At 46.3% G+C, this 13,601-nt stretch overlaps 1 long non-coding RNA gene across 1 annotated transcript in view; it reads right to left on the bottom strand.

Moving 5' to 3' along the window:
* Positions 1–13,601, bottom strand: part of LOC137363976 (uncharacterized) — a 79,666-nt gene that overhangs the window by 3,321 nt on the left and 62,744 nt on the right. The window contains exon 2 of the long non-coding RNA XR_010972867.1: positions 7,455–7,495. This is a non-coding gene — a long non-coding RNA (uncharacterized lncRNA). The remainder of the gene's footprint in view (positions 1–7,454; positions 7,496–13,601) is intronic.

Below are 13,601 nucleotides of genomic sequence, written 5' to 3'. Positions count from 1 at the left end.
CAGACATGCCAAGTTTAGAGGCCACGATAATCTCACATCAGCTGAGATGGACAACACATGTCAGAATGCCTGACCTAAGACTGCCCAAACAGATGCTGTACTCAGCTACGCCAGGGAGTCCGTTCACACAGGAGACAAAGGAAACGTTTCAAAGACAATCTGAAAGTGTCCAAGACCCATGACGGTCTGCTCTATTAACATCAACACATGGGAAGCAGATGCCCAATAGTGACCAAAATGGCGATCTATTATCAAAAATTGTGTCAAGACCTTTTAATCAACAAGAGCAGCCACTAAGAGAAAACAGCGATGAGAGACAGAAAGAGAGGGCAGATGCTCGAGGCAACAATCTGCCACCACCCCTACCAGCTGACAACTGATGTCCTCAGTGTGGGAGAGCCTGCAAGGTGAAGATAGGGGCTCACAAGCCATCTGTGAACCCACAGCAACCAATGACATCTCACTTCCACCCAGCCATCAACAAGGAAGAACCATCCTCGACACGAGGGATTGCCGATGATAATGATTGGGCAAGCAAAAGTTTCTGCAACTAAATATTGGGAAGACTGAAGCCATTGTCTTCAGTCCCTGCCACATCTCTGTTCCCTAGCCATTGACTTCATCCCTCTCTCTGGCAACTGTCTGAGGCTGAACCAGACTGTTTGCAACCTTTGTGTCATACTTCACCCAGAAATGAGCTTCCAATCACATATCCTCTCCATCACTAAGACCGCCTATTTCCACCTCCATAGCATCGCCCAAATTTGCCCCTTCCTCAGCTCATCTGCTGCCTTTGTTGCCTCTAGACTTGACTATTCCAATTGTCTCCTGGCTGCTATCCCATGTTCCAGCCTCTGTAAACTTGAGGCCATCCAAAACTCTGCTGCTGTTCTGTGGCTCTGCTTCAAATGTTGCGTTATCTTGTTCCTGTGAAGCACCTTGGGATCTGTTATCTGTGGGTCCTTATCCCTGGTGTCTTGACAAATATTTAACCCTCAATCAATATCAGAAAAAAATTGAATATCTGGTCATTATCACATGACATTTTGTGGGAGCTTGCTGTGTGCAATTAGCTGCTGTGTTTTTTTACATTACAACAGTGAGTACACTTCAAAAAGTACTTCAGTCTCTCTAAAGCACTTTTGGAAGTCCTGTGGTCTTGAAAGGCCTATAAAAATGCAAGTCTTTCTTTATTTTATATTCCCATTGAGTGTATACTCCCACGGTACATCCCTCCCATTGAGTGTATACTCCCACGGTACATCCCTCCCATTGAGTGTATACTCCCACGGTACATCCCTCCCATTGAGTGTATACTCCCACGGTACATCCCTCCCATTGAGTGCTTTTTATTTATTCGTTCATGGGATGTTGCCCATCCCTAATTGTCCTTGAGAAGGTGGTAGTGAGCTGCCTTCTTGAACTGCTGCAGTCCATGTGGGGTAGGTACACCCACAGTGCTGTTAGGAAGGGAGTTCCAGGATTTTGACCCAGCGACAGTGAAGGAACGGCGATATAGTTCCAAGTCAGGATGGTGTGTGACTTGGAGGGGAACTTGCAGGTGATGGTGTTCCCATGTATTTGCTGCCCTTGTCCTTCGAGGTGATAAAGGTCGCGGGTTTGGAAGGTGCTGTCTAAGGAGCCTTGGTGCATTGCTGCAGTGCATCTTGTAGATGGTACACACTGCTGTCACTGTGCGTCGATGGTGGAGGGAGTGAATGTTTGTAGATGGGGTGCCAATCAAGTGGGTTACTTTGTCCTGGATGGTGTCGAGCTTCTTGAGTGTTGTTGGAGCTGTACCCATCCAGGCAAGTGGAGAGTATTCCATCACACTCCTGACTTGTGCCTTGTAGATGGTGGACAGGCTTTGGGGAGTCAAGAGGTGAGTTACTCACCGCAGGATTCTGAGCCTCTGACCTGCTCTTGTAGCCACGGTATTTATATGCCTACTCCAGTTCAGTTTCTGGTCAATGGTAGCCCCTAGGATGTTGATAGTGGGGGATTCAGTGATGGTAATGCCGTTGAATGTCAAGGGGAGATGGTTAGATTCTCTCTTGTTGGAGACAGTCATTGCCTATGTGTACATCCCATTGAGTGTTCCTTCCATTGGGTATATATTCTCATTCCTTGTTATTCCTCCTAAGATGCATTACCTCATGAAGTTGCATTTGTCAACCAGTCCATTTCTTATTTTCTTCCTCACTGCTGTCTTTGTGTATGGTTGAACCCAGGTTTGCAGCTCATGGCCTGGTGGAATCTGAACAGACCCTCGATGATCAGGATATTGCTAAGTCAGTGTCCTCTGATGTTAACTCCTTCCATCACTCTATTGATTGTGAGTAGATTTATTCTGTGATTTTTTTTTTGGATAGGATACACCTGGGTCATCTTCATGTTGTGTGGTAATGTGCCGGAGTGGAATATCGACCTGTGGAGTGTGACATTCCAATGCCCCTCCAGCATTGCTTTGCAGCTCAGAGCTGTTTCAGTCTTTATATCAGTGAAAGAAGTGGAGCTGAGGCTGAAGCACAAGCTTTACCCAACTGGAATAAGCTCTGGATAAAGTGCAGACAGTTAGAGAACTGAGAAGATGCTGAGTTCCTAAATCACAGGAGAGGAGGGGGTTTGGAAAGAGAGGGGGAAGGGTCTGGGGTGGTGAATGGATGGATGATGGAGGCAGACAGGGGAATAGGGAGGGCAATGGGGACCGGGAGGGTGTGGTCATGATCAGAGGGTGGGGTGTGGAATTCGGGGTTGGTGGGGATGAGGGGGAGTAGTTGATGGGGTGTGGCGTGGAGAGTGTGAAGCGAGTGGCAGGTGCGGGGGATTTAGAGGAGACAGGAGTGTGGTGGGGAGAATGGGGGTTGTGAGAGGGAAGATGGGAGTGTGTGGAATGGTGTGATGGCGGGGATGGGGGAGTGTGAGGGGGAGTTAGGGCAAGCGGGGCTGTGGGGAGGCAGAGGCATATGGGCTTTGAAAGCTTCTCTGGTTGTCTGTATGAGTTTTCATGGTCGCAGTGCTGTGACAGCCTGCTCCCAGGAATTAATGGCTGCCAGTAACTGCAGTTTGGCAGGAGTGCACAGCCTGCCCTCCCAGACGGGGCCTCTCTAACCGCACTCCCTGACTGACAGCCTCGTGTTTTCTGGGAATCCCTCTCCGGGGGCCCCATAAATAGTCTGAGAGCTCCAATCCTCACCACAACACAGGCCTCGATCACTGGCTGCAGTCCCAGGTATTTGCAGTGATCACAGCCACACATCACATCAACAGTGTTAGCACACAGTGCCCACCCCACCCCAGGGAGAAATCCCTTCTGTGGCTGGGTTGTCAGCAGCTGGTAAACATTAGATTGAAAAGCTGCATTTCCTCTGAATACATCCTTTACAAATGATACTGTATTGTTTAAAAGAACAGCAAGAATGTGAGACCAACATGTGGAATTAATTAGAGCTGAACAAGTAACATAGGAAATATTTAACCAATAACTTTCACTTACAGTAAACCAAGTCCCGTGCCAGCAGTGCAACTTTGCATTCACACAAGGTAATGTCCTGGTAATGTGGGTCTTGGTCATTATATATGCACTGTTTTATTTATTACTAGATACAAGCATAAATTATTTATCATGGTATGGCCATGTGTTAACTGTGTTTGTGCACTCTCATTCTCACCCAACCTTTTGTTTTTATTCATTTGTGGATGTGGGCGTCACTGGTTATGCCAGCATTTATTGCCCATCCCTAATTGCCCTTGAGAAGGTGGTGGTGAGCTGCCTTCTTGAACCGCTGCAGTCCATTTGGGGTAGGTACACCCACAGTGCTGTTAGGAAGGGAGTTCCAGGATTTTGACCCAGCGACAGTGAAGGAACGGCGATATAGTTCCAAGTCAGGATGCTGTGTGACTTGGAGGGGAACTTGCAGGTGGTGGTGTTCCCATGTATTTGCTGCCCTTGTCCTTCTAGGTGGTAGAGGTCGCGGGTTTGGAAGGTGCTGTCTAAGGAGCCTTGGTGCGTTGCTGCAGTGCATCTTGTAGATGGTACACACTGCTGCCACTGTGCGTCGGTGGTGGAGAGAGTGAATGTTTGTCGATGGGGTGCCAATCAAGTGGGTTACTTTGTCCTGGATGGTGTCGAGCTTCTTGAGTGTTGTTGGAGCTGCACCCATCCAGGCAAGTGGAGAGTATTCCATCACACTCCTGACTTGTACCTGTGGACAGGCTTTGGGGACTCTTCTTAAACCCTTCTCCCTTGTCTTGGGAGAGGGACGGGAGGTTGGAGATGGTGCGGTAGTCGGCAAGGACAGAGGTGTCAAGAATTTTTTTTAGGAGATTTGAAGAAGACAGGAACAGTACCTGGTGAGAAAGAACTGTTCACAAAATCACCTAGCATAGGGGCCATGAGGGGTAGTTGGGTGGTCAATAGTTTAGTGGGAATAGGGCCAAGGGAGCAGAGCTCAGAGTGGGCAGGAGGGGAGATAAGAGAGAAACTAGAGAAATGTACAGGTTGAGGGCTAGGGCAGGGGGCAGTCTTAGAGAAAGTTTGGTCTGGTCAACTAGGAGAAAGGTGGGAAGTTGCAGAGGCAGCTGATTGGATGGTCTCAATCTTAGTGTCAAAGAAATCCATGAGCTCCTTGCACTTGTTACTGGAGGTGAGAGGGGAGGAGACAGAGGAGAAGGGTTTAAGTAGATGACTTGCAGTAGGGAAAGAAGCCAGATATTTCATTGTCTTTGTTCCCTAATCACCAACTCCATCCCTCTCCCTGGTAACTGTCTGAGGCTGAACCAGACTGTTCACAACCTTCATGTCATATTTGACCATGGGAGGAGCTTCTGACTACATACCCACGCCATCACTAAGACCGCCTCTTTCCACCTCTGTAACATCACCTACTCCGCCCCTGTCTCAGCCCATCTGCTGCTGAAACCCTCATCCATGCCTCTGTTTCCTCTAGATTTGACTATTCCAATGCACTCCTGGCCAGCCTTCCATGTTCTACCCTCCATAAACTTGAGGACTTCCAAAACTCTGCTCGTGTCCTTATTTGCACCACAACCTGTTCACTCGTCACCCTCTGTGCTCGCTAGCCTACACAGCCCTCCAGTTAAACAACTCCTCGATTTTAAAATTCTCATCCATGTTTTCAAATCCCTCTGTTGCCTGGCTCCTCCTTATCTCTGTAATCTCCTCCAGCCCCACAACCCTCTGAGATACCTGCACTTGTCTAATTCTGGCCTTTTGAGCATCCCTGATTTTCATCACTCCACCATTGGCGACTGCACCTTCAGCTGCCTGGGCCCTAAGCTCTGGAATTCACACCTCTCCGTTTCTCTGTCACTTGTCTCCTTTAAGATGCTCCTTAAAACCTACATCTTTGACCGAGCTTTTGCTCATCTGCCTTAATATCTCCTTATGTGGCTCAGTGTCATATGTTGCTTTGTAACACTCTTGTGAAGCACCGTGGCACATTTTATTACGTTACAGGCACTATATAAATGCAAGCTGTTGTTATTGTTGATATATGCTCAATGGAGGTGATTTATCAATCCTAAGTCCCACTATTTTCTCCATGACTATTTTTTAACTAATATTGAATACAATAGATTCCTTCCCCAGATATACTAGAAACAGTCACAATCCTGTTATCCCTTGAAATCCAGCCAATTCTGACCTTTTCAGGGAAGAAATCAATGCAATGTATACATTGTATGGGAGAAACTCTACCCTCTGCTCCCACAGATAATGAAATTATGCTAAACCTTTACAAATACTCATTAGGCCCCAGATGGAGTATAAGAACATAAGAAATAGGAGCAGGAGTAGACCACACATCCCATCAACGCCACCTTCCAGCACCATCCCCATATCTTTTGGTTCCTTTAATATCCAAATCTCTGACTTGAATATACTGAACGACTGAGCATCCAGAACCCACTGGGGTCGAGAATTCCAAATATTCACAACCCTTTGAGTGAAGAAATCTCTCCTCATTTCAGTCCTAAATGGCTGACCCCTTATTTTGAGACTGCGTCTCCTGGTTCTAGGCTCTCCAGCCAGGGGAAACATATACCCTTCAAACCTCTTGTGAATGTTATATTTTTCAATGAGATCCCCTTTTATTCTTCTAAAGTCTAGGGCATATCAGTCTATTCTACTCAATCTCCTCCCAGGAATCAGTCTAGTGAATCTTCACTACATTCCCTTGAAGGCAAATATAACCTTCCTTAGGGAAGGAAACCTAAACTGTACACAGTACTCCAGATGTAGTCTCACCAAGGCTCTAAGTTTCATCATACCCCAATCCCTTTAAAGAGTCATCGAGTCATTTAGGGCATAGAAGGAAGCCATTCGGCTCTCTGCGGAGCAGTCTGGTCAGCCCCACTCCCCCATTTGATCCCCATAGCCCTGCAAGTTTATTTTCTTCAAGTGCCTATCCAATTTCCTTTTGAAATCGTTGTCTCCACTTCCACCACCCCCGTGGGCAGTGAGTTCCAGGTCATTACACTCACTGTGTAAAAAAGTTCTTTATCACATTCCCCCTGCATCTATTGCCCAAAATCTTCAATCTGTGTCCCCTAGTCCTTGTAAAAGGCTAACAGAGTATTGTGTTCAATTCTAAACACCTCACTTTAGGAAGGATGCCTAGTCCTTGGAGAGGTTGCTGAAGAGATTTACTAGGATGGTACCTGGGATGTGGGACTTCAGTTATGGGGCTTTTCTCGTTATAGCAGAGGAGGTTAATTATGAAGGAATTTGACAGAGTTGAGAAAGAGAAACTGTTTCTAATAGTAGGAATAAAAACAAGAAATGCTGGAAATACTCAGCAGGTCTGGCAGCATCTGTGCAGAGAAAAGTAGAGTTAACGTTTCAGGTCAGTGACAATGGTAGGAGTGTCGGTATCCAGAGGACAGAGATATAGGTTGATGGGCAAAAGATTTGGAGGGAAGATGAGGAGAATTTGTTCATGAAAAGAGTTATTATGGTTTGGAATGCACTGCCTGAAAGGGTGATGGAGTCAGATTCAAAGGGAATTAGATTAATAGTTGCAAAGGAAATATTTGCAAGAGTTTGGGGAGAAAGCAGAGGAGTGGGATTAAATGGATAGCTCTTAAGTATTGCTTTTAAGGATAAAACATAGAAAATAGAAGAAGGAGTAGGCGTCCTCCGCCATTCAAAAAAGATCATGGCTGATTGTCTAATTCAGTTTCCTGTTCCCACTTTCTCCACATATCCCTTGATCCCTTTTGCATTAATATATCTATCTCCTTCTTGAATATATTTAGTGACTTGGCCTCCACTGCCTTCTGTGGTAGACAATTCCACAGGTTCACCACCCTTTGAGTGAAGAAATTTATCCTCATCTCAGTTCTAAATGGCTTACCCATATCCTGAGACTGTGACCCCTGTGCTGGTGCTCAAGATAGGCAATGAAGAAAAGGGAGTGGTGTGCAATACTTGCCTTGATAACTTCATTGAACTTTCTGTGCGTTGTTCTGCAGCCTGTAATAGAGAGGAAAATCAGCCGGGGGTCTGACTGCTGGCCAAGTTACACCTTACTGAAGTTATAAGTTCCACCCAGTGTCTCTCCATGCATTCTGTGTGTTTATATTCTCCCTTCCTCCATCTCTCTCCCCGTCATTGTCTCTGTCTCTTTCCCTCTTCGCTCCTTCCTTTCCCTGACTCTGTGTGTCTCTGTCTCTCTCATTCGCTTACTCTCTGTCTCTTTCTTCCCGTCTCTCTCTCTCTGTCCTTCCCTTCCTCCCTATCCCTCCCTCGCTGTCCCTCCGTCCGTTTCCCTCTCTTTCTATCGCCCTCTTTCTCTCTGTCTATCTTTCCCTCTCTCTTTGTCTTTCACTCTCTTTCCCTCCCTCTCTATCTCTGTATAGAATGGTCGCAGTAGAGAAGAAGGCCTTTTGACCTGTCAACTCTGTGCTGGTTCTCTACAGGAGCTAGTCCCACTCCCCCATTTATTCCCTGTAGCCCTGCAAATTCTTTTTCTCCTGAGGTGCTTATCTTTTGGAAAGTCACAATTTGCCACCACCACAATCTCAGGAAATGTCTTCCAGATCCTAAACACTCACCATGCAAAATTTTTCCTCATGTTGCCTTTGGTTCTTTTGCCATTCATCTTAAATCGGTTTCCTCTCTGTCAATAGGAACAGTTTCTCTGTCAATACTCTGTCCAGAGCCATTATGATCTTGAACACCTCGATCAAATCTTCTCTCAACCTTCTCTTCTCCATGGAAAACAGCCTCAGCTTCCCTAATCTATCCACATAACTGAAGTTCCTCATTCCCAGAACCATCCTCCTGATTTTTTCTGCACTCTCTCTAATGCCTTCACAGACTTGGACACAATACTCCAGTTGATTCTGAACCAGTGTTTTATAAAGATCCACTATAACTTCCTTGTTTTTGTACTCTTATGTGTCTATTTATAAAGCCCAGGACCCATATGCCTTATTAACCGCTTTCTCAACCAGCCCTGCAATCTTCAATGATTTGTGCTCATATACCCCCAGGTCCCTCTGCACCCAACCTCACGCCCTCTCACCCTTTCCCTCTCTTGCTCTGTCTTTCCCTGCCTCTCTTTGCCTGTCTCTCTCTCTTTATCTCCCTCTGTCTCTCTTTGTCTCTTTCTGTCTCTCTCTCTCTGTTTCTCTCTGTCTCTCTTCCTTTGTCTTTCTAATTCTCTCTCTCTCCTCCCTCACTCCATCACCCCCTCTCTGTCGCTACTTTTCTCTCTGTTTTTCTCTCTCTCTCTCTCTCTCTCTCTCTCTCTCTCTATCTCTCTCTATCTCTCTCCCCCCTCTGTCTCACTCTCCCAATCTCTGTCTCTCTGCATTTCTCCATCTCTGTCTCTCTCTCTCGCTCTCACCCTTTCTCTCTCTCTGTATCTCTCTCTTTCTCAGTCACTCTTTCTGTCTCACTCTCTCTGACACTCTCTCTGTCTCTCTCTCTCTCTTGCTCTTCCCCTCTGTCTCTTTCTCTCTCCCTCTCTCTCTGCATCTGTCTGACTCTGTCTCTCTCTCTCTCTCTCTGTCTCTCTCTATTCCTCTCTCTTTATCCCTCTTAGTCTCCCTCTCTGTCTCTCTGTTTTTCTCTCTATCTCTGTGTGTGTGTCTCTCTCTGTGTCCCACTCTCTGTCTATCTCCCTCTCTGTGTTTTGCTCTCTCCCAATGCCTCTGTCTGTCTCTCTCTAGATCTGTTTCTCCTTCTCTCTCAGTCTCTCTACCTCTCTGTCTCTCTTTCTCTCCCCCTCTTTATCAGTCTTTCTGTCTCTCTCTGTCTGTCTACATTGCTCTGTTTCTCTCTGTCTCTTTCTCTCTGTCGCTTTCTCTGACTCTCTCTCTCTCTCTCTCTCACTCTCTCTGTCTCTCCTCACCCTCTCTCACCCTCTGTCTCTCTGTTTTTATCTCTGTCTCTCTCCCTCTCCCTGCCTCTTTACGCTTTCTGTCTCTCTTTCTCCCTCTCTCTCTTTGCCTCTGTCTCTCTTGCTTCTTGGTTGATGAGGGACATAGCGATGATGAAAAAAGTGAGGGTGTATGATGCATGTCAGGTGAACTCATCAAGTGAGAACCTGGCCTTATACAATAATTTGAGAGGGAGGTGAAGAGGAAAATAAGAGCAAAATACTGCGGATGCTGGAACTCTGAAATGAGAACAGAAAGTGCTGGAAATACTCAGCAGGTCTGGCAGCATCTGTGGTGAGAGAAACAGAGTTAACGTTTCAGATCTGCGACCTTTCATCAGTTCTGAGGAGGAAAATAAGACTGGTAAAGACAGAATATGAGAATAGAATTGCAATCAACATAAAAAGGAACCCAAAGATCTTCTACCGGCATGTAAATAGTAAGCAGGTAGTGAGAGGTGGAGTGGAGCCGATTAGGGACAAAGAGGGTAATATATGCTTAGAGGCACAAGGCAAGGCTAATATACTTAATGAGTGCTTTGTATCAGTGTTCACAAAGGAAATGAATTCTGACAAAATATCAGTAAAGGGAGAGAGAGTAGAGGCAATGGATAGGATAAAAATTGAGAGGGGGAAAGGTACTAAAAAGGCTGGTTATGCTTAGGGTAGATAAGTTACCTGGTCTGAATGGCTCGCATCCCAGGTTTCTAAAGGAAGTGGGGATGGAGATAGTGGAAAGGGCTTGGCATAATGTTCCAATCTTCCTGGGAGGTGTCAAAGGATTGGAGAGTGGCAAATGTGACACCTTTATTCAAGAAAAGGTGTAAGGACAGTCCTAGCAACTACAGACCAGTTAGTTTAACATCAGTTCCGAAGAAGGGTCACTGACCCGAAACGTTAACTCTGCTTCTCTTTCCACAGATGCTGCCAGACCTGCTGAGTGAATCCAGCATTTCTTGTTTTAGTTTAACATCAGTGGTGGGTAAGGTTTTAGAAACAATAATCAGGAAAAATATCAATGGACACTTAGAGAGGTTTGAATTAATTAAAAAAAAATAGGAGCAGGAGTAGGCCATTCGGCCCTTCGCGCCTGCTCCACCATTCAATACGATCATGGCTGATCATCCAAACTCAGTAACCTGTTCCCGCTTTCTCCCATATCCCTTGATCCCTTTAGCCCTAAGAACTATATCTAACTCTTTCTTGAATATATTTAATGATTTGGCCTCAACTGCTTTCCGTGGTAGAGAATTCCACAGGTTCACCACTCTCTGGGTGAAGAAATCTCTCCTCATCTCAAGGCTAGGAACAGATGAAGCACTTGAGGAATATAAAGACAGTAGGAAGGAACTTAAGCAAGGAGTCAGGAGAGCTAAAAGGGGTCATGAAAAGTTATTGGCAAACAGGATTAAGGAAAATCCCAAGGCTTTTTATACATATATAAAGAGCAAGAGGGTAACTAGGGAAAGGGTTGGCCCGCTCAAGGACAGAGACGGGAATCTATGTGTGGAGCCAGAGGAAATGGGTGAGGTGCTAAATGAGTACTTTGCATCAGTATTCACCAAGGAGAAGGACTTGGTGGATGATGAGCCTAGGAAGGGAGTGCAGATAGTCTCAGTCATCTCATTATCAAAAGGGAGGAGGTGTTGGGTGTCTTGCAAAGCATTAAGGTAGATAAGTCCCCAGGGCCTGATGGGATCTACCCCAGAATACTAAGGGAGCAAGGGAAGAAATTGCTGGGGCCTTGACAGAAATCTTTGCATCCTCATTGGCTACAGGTGAGGTCCCAGAGGACTGGAGAATAGCCAATGTTGTGCCTTTGTTTAAGAAGTGGGGCAAGGATAATCCAGGAAATTATAGGCCGGTGAGCCTTACGTCAGTGGTAGGGAAATTATTAGAGAGGATTCTTCGGGACAGGATTTACTCCCATTTGGAAACAAACAAACATATTAGCGAGAGGCAGCATGGTTTTGTGAAGGGGAGGTCGTGTCTCACTAATTTGATTGAGTTTTTTGAGGACGTGATGAAGATGATTGATGAGGGAAGGGCGGTGGATGTTGTCTATATGGACTTTAGTAAAGCCTTTGACAAGGTCCCACATGGCAGATTGGTGCAAAAGGTGAAGTCACACAGGATCAGAGGTGAGCTGGCAAGATGGATACAGAACTGGCTCGGTCATAGAAGACAGAGGGTAGCAGTGGAAGGGTGTTTTTCTGAATGGAGGGATGTGACTAGTGGTGTTCCGCAGGGATCAGTGCTGGGACCTTGGCTGTTTGTAGTATATATAAATGATTTGGAGGAAAATGTAGCTGGTCTGATGAGTAAGTTTGCGGATGACACAAAGGTTGGTGGAGTTGCGGACAGTGATGAGGATTGTCAGAGGATACAGCAGGATATAGATCGGTTGGAGACTTGGGCGGAGAAATGGCAGATGGAGTTTAATCCGGACAAATGTGAGGTAACGCATTTTGGAAGGTCTAATGCAGGTGGGAAGTATACAGTAAATGGCAGAACCCTTAGGAGTATTGACAGACAGAGAGATCTGGGCGTACAGGTCCACAGGTCACTGAAAGTGGCAACGCAGGTGGATAAGGTAGTCAAGAAGGCATACGGCATGCTTGCCTTCATCGGTCGGGGCATAGAGTATAAAAATTGGCAAGTCATGTTGCAGCTGTACAGAACCTTAGTTAGGCCGCACTTAGAATATTGCGTGCAATTCTGGTCGCCACACTACCAGAAGGACGTGGAGGCTTTGGAGAGGGTACAGAGGAGGTTCACCAGGATGTTGCCTGGTCTGGAGGGCATTAGCTATGAGGAGAGGTTGGAAAAACTCGGATTGTTTTCACTGGAACGATGGAGGTGGAGGGGCGACATGATAGAGGTTTACAAAGTTATGAGCGGCATGGACAGAGTGGATAGTCAGAAGCTTTTTCCCAGGGTGGAAGAGTCAGTGACGAGGGGACATAGGTTTAAGGTGCGAGGGGCAAAGTTTAGAGGGAATGTGCGAGGCAAGTTCTTTACACAGAGGGTGGTGAGTGCCTGGAACTTGCTGCCAGGGGAGGTGGTGGAAACAGATACGATAGCAACATTTAAGAGGCATCTTGACAAATACATGAATAGGATGGGAATAGAGGGATACGGACCCCGGAAGTGCAGAAGGTGTTAGTTTCGGCAGGCATCAAGATAGGCGCAGGCTTGGAGGGCCGAATGGCCTGTTCCTGTGCTGTACTGTTCTTTGTTCTTTGTTCTTTGTTCTCAGTCCTAAATGGCTTACCCCTTATCCTTAGACTGTGACCCCTGGTCCTGGACTCCCCCGCCATCGGGAACATCCTTCTTGCATCTAGTCTGTCCAGTCCTGTTAGAATTTTGTACCTTTCCAGGAAATCCCCTCTGATTCTTCTAAACACCAGCAAATAGAAGCCTAATCGACCCAATCTCTCCTCATACGTCAGTCCTACCATCCCAGGAATCAGTCTAGTAAACCTTCGCTGCACTCCCTCCATAGCAAGAACATCCTTCCTGCACCTAGTCTGTCCAGTCCTGTTAGAATTTTGTACGTTTCTATGAGATCCCCTCTCATTCTTCTAAACACCAGCAAATAGAAGCCTAATCGACCCAATCTCTCCTCATACGTCAGTCCTGCCATCCCAGGAATCAGTCTGGAAAACCTTCACTGCACTCCCTCCATAGCAAGAACATCCTTCCTCAGATAAGGAGACCAAAACTGCACACAATATTCCAGATGTGGTCTCACCAAGTCCCTGTATAATTGCAGCAAGACATCCTTGCTCCTGTACTCTAATCCTCCCGCTATGAAGGCCAACATACCATTTGACGCCTTAACTGCCTGCTGCACCTGCATGCTTACTTTCAATGACTGGTGCACAAGGACACCCAGGTCTTGCTGCACCTCCCCCTTTCCCAATCTATCAACGTTCAGATAATCTGCCTTCCTGTTTTTGCCACCAAAGTGGATAACCTCAAATTTATCCACATTATACTGCAGCTGCCATGTATTTGCCCACTCACTCAACCAGTCCAAATCACACAGGAGCTTCTCTGCATCCTCCTCACAGCTCACACTTCCACCCAGTTTTGTGTCGTCTGCAAACTTGGATATATTACATTTAATTCCCTCGACTATATCATTGATATATATTGTGAATAGCTGGGGTCCTAGCACTGATCCCTGCA

Source organism: Heterodontus francisci, unplaced genomic scaffold, assembly GCF_036365525.1.
Source record: "Heterodontus francisci isolate sHetFra1 unplaced genomic scaffold, sHetFra1.hap1 HAP1_SCAFFOLD_872, whole genome shotgun sequence".
Taxonomy (NCBI): domain Eukaryota; kingdom Metazoa; phylum Chordata; class Chondrichthyes; order Heterodontiformes; family Heterodontidae; genus Heterodontus; species Heterodontus francisci.
The sequence above is the reverse complement of the archived record's forward strand: the minus strand, read 5'-3'. Positions and strand labels throughout refer to the sequence as shown.